Below are 7,500 nucleotides of genomic sequence, written 5' to 3'. Positions count from 1 at the left end.
GCCTGGGAATACCAGGTGCTGTAAGCTTTTTCTTTGCTCACAAATGGTGACTTTCATGTTTGCTTCTTCTGTCTATTTGTGATTCGTCACTCAGGTTTTTTTTATTATTCTTACCTCTCTATCGCTCTATCTGCCCCCCCCAAAAAAAAACTAGCATGCAGAAACATGCGTCCAGCTAAGAGGAAACGTCGACACGCAGGCTTGGTCCTCTGCAATACTGCGCATGCGCACAGCTGGCGTGCTTAAGTTGTAGCCTCTGTATTTACTCAACGCATGGACGGATAGCTATAGCTAGTTCACCTTATCTTCTTGAAGGAACTCACCGTTGTTCACCTAACCATACAGCCGTATACATATAAATGCCCCATGCAGAGAAACGTTGCATAATTATTCCTCCAAAAAAACCCAACTTTTTTTGCAGCAATTCAATTACACTCAATTATGCAGTTACACAGCTAAATAAGCACCTGTCACATTGCTGAGAGTAACAGGTTAAAGCAAATGAAAGAAAAAACAGCAAAGGCATTTTGTAAGACGTGATTTGATCATTCGGTGAGCTCTGTGTAATCACTTTGTGAAAGTCTTGTATAAAAGGGTCATTTTAAACTTTAGCTTACGGCCATACCACCCTGAGAACGCCCGATCTCGTCTGATCTCGGAAGCTAAGCAGGGTTGGGCCTGCTTAGTACTTGGATGGGAGACCGCCTGGGAATACCAGGTGCTGTAAGCTTTTTCTTTGCTCACAAATGGTGACTTTCATGTTTGCTTCTTCTGTCTATTTGTGATTCGTCACTCAGGTTTTTTTTATTATTCTTACCTCTCTATCGCTCTATCTGCCCCCCCCCCCCCCAAAAAAGAACTAGCATGCAGAAATGTGCGTCCAGCTAAGAGGAAACGTCGACACGCAGGCTTGGTCCTCTGCAATACTGCGCATGAGCACAGCTGGCGTGCTTAAGTTATAGCCTCTGTATTTACTCAACGCATGGACGGATAGCTATAGCTAGTTCACCTTATCTTCTTGAAGGAACTCACCGTTGTTCACCTAACCATACAGCCGTATACATATAAATGCCCCATGCAGAGAAACGTTGCATAATTATCCCTCCAAAAAAACCCAACTTTTTTTGCAGCAATTCAATTACACTCAATTATGCAGTTACACAGCTAAATAAGCACCTGTCACATTGCTGAGAGTAACAGGTTAAAGCAAATGAAAGAAAAAACATCAAAGGCATTTTGTAAGACGCGATTTGATCATTCGGTGAGCTCTGTGTAATCACTTTGTGAAAGTCTTGTATAAAAGGGTCATTTTAAACCTCCTCTCTCGCTTACGGCCATACCACCCTGAGAATGCCCGATCTCATCTGATCTCGGAAGCTAAGCAGGGTTGGACCTGCTTAGTACTTGGATGGGAGACCGCCTGGGAATACCAGGTGCTGTAAGCTTTTTCTTTGCTCACAAATGGTGACTTTCATGTTTGCTTCTTCTGTCTATTTGTGATTCGTCACTCAGGTTTTTTTAATTATTCTTACCTCTCTATCGCTCTATCTGCCCCCCCCAAAAAAAAACTAGCATGCAGAAACATGCGTCCAGCTAAGAGGAAACGTCGACACGCAGGCTTGGTCCTCTGCAATACTGCGCATGCGCACAGCTGGCGTGCTTAAGTTGTAGCCTCTGTATTTACTCAACGCATGGACGGATAGCTATAGCTAGTTCACCTTATCTTCTTGAAGGAACTCACCGTTGTTCACCTAACCATACAGCCGTATACATATAAATGCCCCATGCAGAGAAACGTTGCATAATTATCCCTCCAAAAAAACCCAACTTTTTTTGCAGCAATTCAATTACACTCAATTATGCAGTTACACAGCTAAATAAGCACCTGTCACATTGCTGAGAGTAACAGGTTAAAGCAAATGAAAGAAAAAACAGCAAAGGCATTTTGTAAGACGCGATTTGATCATTCGGTGAGCTCTGTGTAATCACTTTGTGAAAGTCTTGTATAAAAGGGTCATTTTAAACCTCCTCTCTCGCTTACGGCCATACCACCCTGAGAACGCCCCATCTCGTCTGATCTCGGAAGCTAAGCAGGGTCGGGCCTGCTTAGTACTTGGATGGGAGACCGCCTGGGAATACCAGGTGCTGTAAGCTTTTTCTTTGCTCACAAATGGTGACTTTCATGTTTGCTTCTTCTGTCTATTTGTGATTCGTCACTCAGGTTTTTTTTTTTATTCTTACCTCTCTATCGCTCTATCTGCACCCCCCCCCCCAAAAAAGAACTAGCATGCAGAAATGTGCGTCCAGCTAAGAGGAAACGTCGACACGCAGGCTTGGTCCTCTGCAATACTGCGCATGAGCACAGCTGGCGTGCTTAAGTTATAGCCTCTGTATTTACTCAACGCATGGACGGATAGCTATAGCTAGTTCACCTTATCTTCTTGAAGGAACTCACCGTTGTTCACCTAACCATACAGCCGTATACATATAAATGCCCCATGCAGAGAAACGTTGCATAATTATCCCTCCAAAAAAACCCAACTTTTTTTGCAGCAATTCAATTACACTCAATTATGCAGTTACACAGCTAAATAAGCACCTGTCACATTGCTGAGAGTAACAGGTTAAAGCAAATGAAAGAAAAAACATCAAAGGCATTTTGTAAGACGCGATTTGATCATTCGGTGAGCTCTGTGTAATCACCTTGTGAAAGTCTTGTATAAAAGGGTCATTTTAAACCTCCTCTCTAGCTTACGGCCATACCACCCTGAGAATGCCCGATCTCGTCTGATCTCGGAAGCTAAGCAGGGTTGGGCCTGCTTAGTACTTGGATGGGAGACCGCCTGGGAATACCAGGTGCTGTAAGCTTTTTCTTTGCTCACAAATGGTGACTTTCATGTTTGCTTCTTCTGTCTATTTGTGATTCGTCACTCAGGTTTTTTTTATTATTCTTACCTCTCTATCGCTCTATCTGCCCCCCCCCCCCCCCCCCAAAAAAAGAACTAGCATGCAGAAATGTGCGTCCAGCTAAGAGGAAACGTCGACACGCAGGCTTGGTCCTCTGCAATACTGCGCATGAGCACAGCTGGCGTGCTTAAGTTATAGCCTCTGTATTTACTCAACGCATGGACGGATAGCTATAGCTAGTTCACCTTATCTTCTTGAAGGAACTCACCGTTGTTCACCTAACCATACAGCCGTATACATATAAATGCCCCATGCAGAGAAACGTTGCATAATTATCCCTCCAAAAAAACCCAACTTTTTTTGCAGCAATTCAATTACACTCAATTATGCAGTTACACAGCTAAATAAGCACCTGTCACATTGCTGAGAGTAACAGGTTAAAGCAAATGAAAGAAAAAACAGCAAAGGCATTTTGTGAGACGCGATTTGATCATTCGGTGAGCTCTGTGTAATCACTTTGTGAAAGTCTTGTATAAAAGGGTCATTTTAAACCTCCTCTCTCGCTTACGGCCATACCACCCTGAGAACGCCCGATCTCGTCTGATCTCGGAAGCTAAGCAGGGTCGGGCCTGCTTAGTACTTGGATTGGAGACCGCCTGGGAATACCAGGTGCTGTAAGCTTTTTCTTTGCTCACAAATGGTGACTTCCATGTTTGCTTCTTCTGTCTATTTGTGATTCGTCACTCAGGTTTTTTTTTTTATTCTTACCTCTCTATCGCTCTATCTGCCCCCCCCCCCCCCCCCCAAAAAAGAACTAGCATGCAGAAATGTGCGTCCAGCTAAGAGGAAACGTCGACACGCAGGCTTGGTCCTCTGCAATACTGCGCATGAGCACAGCTGGCGTGCTTAAGTTATAGCCTCTGTATTTACTCAACGCATGGACGGATAGCTATAGCTAGTTCACCTTATCTTCTTGAAGGAACTCACCGTTGTTCACCTAACCATACAGCCGTATACATATAAATGCCCCATGCAGAGAAACGTTGCATAATTGTCCCTCCAAAAAAACCCAACTTTTTTTGCAGCAATTCAATTACACTCAATTATGCAGTTACACAGCTAAATAAGCACCTGTCACATTGCTGAGAGTAACAGGTTAAAGCAAATGAAAGAAAAAACAGCAAAGGCATTTTGTAAGACGGGATTTGATCATTTGGTGAACTCTGTGTAATCACTTTGTGAAAGTCTTGTATAAAAGGGCCATTTTAAACCTCCTCTCTCGCTTACGGCCATACCACCCTGAGAACGCCCAATCTCGTCTGATCTCGGAAGCTAAGCAGGGTCGGGCCTGCTTAGTACTTGGATGGGAGACCGCCTGGGAATACCAGGTGCTGTAAGCTTTTTCTTTGCTCACAAATGGTGACTTTCATGTTTGCTTCTTCTGTCTATTTGTGATTCGTCACTCAGGTTTTTTTTATTATTCTTACCTCTCTATCGCTCTATCTGCCCCCCCCAAAAAAAAACTAGCATGCAGAAACATGCGTCCAGCTAAGAGGAAACGTCGACACGCAGGCTTGGTCCTCTGCAATACTGCGCATGCGCACAGCTGGCGTGCTTAAGTTGTAGCCTCTGTATTTACTCAACGCATGGACGGATAGCTATAGCTAGTTCACCTTATCTTCTTGAAGGAACTCACCGTTGTTCACCTAACCATACAGCCGTATACATATAAATGCCCCATGCAGAGAAACGTTGCATAATTATTCCTCCAAAAAAACCCAACTTTTTTTGCAGCAATTCAATTACACTCAATTATGCAGTTACACAGCTAAATAAGCACCTGTCACATTGCTGAGAGTAACAGGTTAAAGCAAATGAAAGAAAAAACAGCAAAGGCATTTTGTAAGACGTGATTTGATCATTCGGTGAGCTCTGTGTAATCACTTTGTGAAAGTCTTGTATAAAAGGGTCATTTTAAACCTCCTCTCTCGCTTACGGCCATACCACCCTGAGAACGCCCGATCTCGTCTGATCTCGGAAGCTAAGCAGGGTCGGGCCTGCTTAGTACTTGGATGGGAGACCGCCTGGGAATACCAGGTGCTGTAAGCTTTTTCTTTGCTCACAAATGGTGACTTTCATGTTTGCTTCTTCTGTCTATTTGTGATTCGTCACTCAGGTTTTTTTTTTTATTCTTACCTCTCTATCGCTCTATCTGCACCCCCCCCCCCCCCAAAAAAGAACTAGCATGCAGAAATGTGCGTCCAGCTAAGAGGAAACGTCAACACGCAGGCTTGGTCCTCTGCAATACTGCGCATGAGCACAGCTGGCGTGCTTAAGTTATAGCCTCTGTATTTACTCAACGCATGGACGGATAGCTATAGCTAGTTCACCTTATCTTCTTGAAGGAACTCACCGTTGTTCACCTAACCATACAGCCGTATACATATAAATGCCCCATGCAGAGAAACGTTGCATAATTATCCCTCCAAAAAAACCCAACTTTTTTGCAGCAATTCAATTACACTCAATTATGCAGTTACACAGCTAAATAAGCACCTGTCACATTGCTGAGAGTAACAGGTTAAAGCAAATGAAAGAAAAAACAGCAAAGGCATTTTGTAAGACGCGATTTGATCATTCGGTGAGCTCTGTGTAATCACTTTGTGAAAGTCTTGTATAAAAGGGTCATTTTAAACCTCCTCTCTCGCTTACGGCCATACCACCCTGAGAACGCCCGATCTCGTCTGATCTCGGAAGCTAAGCAGGGTTGGACCTGCTTAGTACTTGGATGGGAGACCGCCTGGGAATACCAGGTGCTGTAAGCTTTTTCTTTGCTCACAAATGGTGACTTTCATGTTTGCTTCTTCTGTCTATTTGTGATTCGTCACTCAGGTTTTTTTAATTATTCTTACCTCTCTATCGCTCTATCTGCCCCCCCCAAAAAAAAACTAGCATGCAGAAACATGCGTCCAGCTAAGAGGAAACGTCGACACGCAGGCTTGGTCCTCTGCAATACTGCGCATGCGCACAGCTGGCGTGCTTAAGTTGTAGCCTCTGTATTTACTCAACGCATGGACGGATAGCTATAGCTAGTTCACCTTATCTTCTTGAAGGAACTCACCGTTGTTCACCTAACCATACAGCCGTATACATATAAATGCCCCATGCAGAGAAACGTTGCATAATTATCCCTCCAAAAAAACCCAACTTTTTTTGCAGCAATTCAATTACACTCAATTATGCAGTTACACAGCTAAATAAGCACCTGTCACATTGCTGAGAGTAACAGGTTAAAGCAAATGAAAGAAAAAACAGCAAAGGCATTTTGTAAGACGCGATTTGATCATTCGGTGAGCTCTGTGTAATCACTTTGTGAAAGTCTTGTATAAAAGGGTCATTTTAAACCTCCTCTCTCGCTTACGGCCATACCACCCTGAGAACGCCCCATCTCGTCTGATCTCGGAAGCTAAGCAGGGTCGGGCCTGCTTAGTACTTGGATGGGAGACCGCCTGGGAATACCAGGTGCTGTAAGCTTTTTCTTTGCTCACAAATGGTGACTTTCATGTTTGCTTCTTCTGTCTATTTGTGATTCGTCACTCAGGTTTTTTTTTTTATTCTTACCTCTCTATCGCTCTATCTGCACCCCCCCCCCCAAAAAAGAACTAGCATGCAGAAATGTGCGTCCAGCTAAGAGGAAACGTCGACACGCAGGCTTGGTCCTCTGCAATACTGCGCATGAGCACAGCTGGCGTGCTTAAGTTATAGCCTCTGTATTTACTCAACGCATGGACGGATAGCTATAGCTAGTTCACCTTATCTTCTTGAAGGAACTCACCGTTGTTCACCTAACCATACAGCCGTATACATATAAATGCCCCATGCAGAGAAACGTTGCATAATTATCCCTCCAAAAAAACCCAACTTTTTTTGCAGCAATTCAATTACACTCAATTATGCAGTTACACAGCTAAATAAGCACCTGTCACATTGCTGAGAGTAACAGGTTAAAGCAAATGAAAGAAAAAACAGCAAAGGCATTTTGTAAGACGGGATTTGATCATTTGGTGAACTCTGTGTAATCACTTTGTGAAAGTCTTGTATAAAAGGGCCATTTTAAACCTCCTCTCTCGCTTACGGCCATACCACCCTGAGAACGCCCGATCTCGTCTGATCTCGGAAGCTAAGCAGGGTCGGGCCTGCTTAGTACTTGGATGGGAGACCGCCTGGGAATACCAGGTGCTGTAAGCTTTTTCTTTGCTCACAAATGGTGACTTTCATGTTTGCTTCTTCTGTCTATTTGTGATTCGTCACTCAGGTTTTTTTTATTATTCTTACCTCTCTATCGCTCTATCTGCCCCCCCCAAAAAAAAACTAGCATGCAGAAACATGCGTCCAGCTAAGAGGAAACGTCGACACGCAGGCTTGGTCCTCTGCAATACTGCGCATGCGCACAGCTGGCATGCTTAAGTTGTAGCCTCTGTATTTACTCAACGCATGGACGGATAGCTATAGCTAGTTCACCTTATCTTCTTGAAGGAACTCACCGTTGTTCACCTAACCATACAGCCGTATACATATAAATGCCCCATGCAG

General features: G+C 43.9%; 11 non-coding genes across 11 annotated transcripts in view; all 11 read left to right on the top strand.

Moving 5' to 3' along the window:
• The window catches only part of LOC143487130 (5S ribosomal RNA), a 119-nt gene extending 92 nt beyond the window's left edge, over nt 1–27 (top strand). Inside the window, exon 1 of the ribosomal RNA XR_013123943.1 lies at nt 1–27. This exon is cut by the window's left edge and continues 92 nt beyond it. This is a non-coding gene — a ribosomal RNA (5S ribosomal RNA).
• Nucleotides 28–611: 584 nt separating this feature from the next.
• LOC143487496 (5S ribosomal RNA) lies at nt 612–730 on the top strand. Its single transcript, XR_013124282.1, has one exon. It is a non-coding gene; the product is annotated as a 5S ribosomal RNA (ribosomal RNA).
• Nucleotides 731–1,326: 596 nt separating this feature from the next.
• LOC143487199 (5S ribosomal RNA) lies at nt 1,327–1,445 on the top strand. Its single transcript, XR_013124009.1, has one exon. It is a non-coding gene; the product is annotated as a 5S ribosomal RNA (ribosomal RNA).
• Nucleotides 1,446–2,035: 590 nt separating this feature from the next.
• Nucleotides 2,036–2,154, top strand: LOC143487362 (5S ribosomal RNA). Its single transcript, XR_013124169.1, has one exon. It is a non-coding gene; the product is annotated as a 5S ribosomal RNA (ribosomal RNA).
• Nucleotides 2,155–2,749: 595 nt separating this feature from the next.
• LOC143487168 (5S ribosomal RNA) lies at nt 2,750–2,868 on the top strand. Its single transcript, XR_013123979.1, has one exon. It is a non-coding gene; the product is annotated as a 5S ribosomal RNA (ribosomal RNA).
• A 601-nt stretch (nt 2,869–3,469) lies between these two features.
• On the top strand, nt 3,470–3,588 carry LOC143487330 (5S ribosomal RNA). Its single transcript, XR_013124138.1, has one exon. It is a non-coding gene; the product is annotated as a 5S ribosomal RNA (ribosomal RNA).
• A 600-nt stretch (nt 3,589–4,188) lies between these two features.
• LOC143487239 (5S ribosomal RNA) lies at nt 4,189–4,307 on the top strand. Its single transcript, XR_013124049.1, has one exon. It is a non-coding gene; the product is annotated as a 5S ribosomal RNA (ribosomal RNA).
• Nucleotides 4,308–4,897: 590 nt separating this feature from the next.
• LOC143487129 (5S ribosomal RNA) lies at nt 4,898–5,016 on the top strand. The gene has a single exon (XR_013123942.1). It is a non-coding gene; the product is annotated as a 5S ribosomal RNA (ribosomal RNA).
• Nucleotides 5,017–5,613: 597 nt separating this feature from the next.
• On the top strand, nt 5,614–5,732 carry LOC143487185 (5S ribosomal RNA). The gene has a single exon (XR_013123996.1). It is a non-coding gene; the product is annotated as a 5S ribosomal RNA (ribosomal RNA).
• A 590-nt stretch (nt 5,733–6,322) lies between these two features.
• LOC143487361 (5S ribosomal RNA) lies at nt 6,323–6,441 on the top strand. Its single transcript, XR_013124168.1, has one exon. It is a non-coding gene; the product is annotated as a 5S ribosomal RNA (ribosomal RNA).
• Nucleotides 6,442–7,036: 595 nt separating this feature from the next.
• Nucleotides 7,037–7,155, top strand: LOC143487128 (5S ribosomal RNA). Its single transcript, XR_013123941.1, has one exon. It is a non-coding gene; the product is annotated as a 5S ribosomal RNA (ribosomal RNA).
• The last annotated feature ends 345 nt before the right edge of the window (nt 7,156–7,500 follow it).

Source organism: Brachyhypopomus gauderio, unplaced genomic scaffold (assembly GCF_052324685.1).
Source record: "Brachyhypopomus gauderio isolate BG-103 unplaced genomic scaffold, BGAUD_0.2 sc46, whole genome shotgun sequence".
Classification (NCBI taxonomy): Eukaryota; Metazoa; Chordata; class Actinopteri; order Gymnotiformes; family Hypopomidae; genus Brachyhypopomus; species Brachyhypopomus gauderio.
This window is presented reverse-complemented; position numbering and strand designations above follow the sequence as displayed.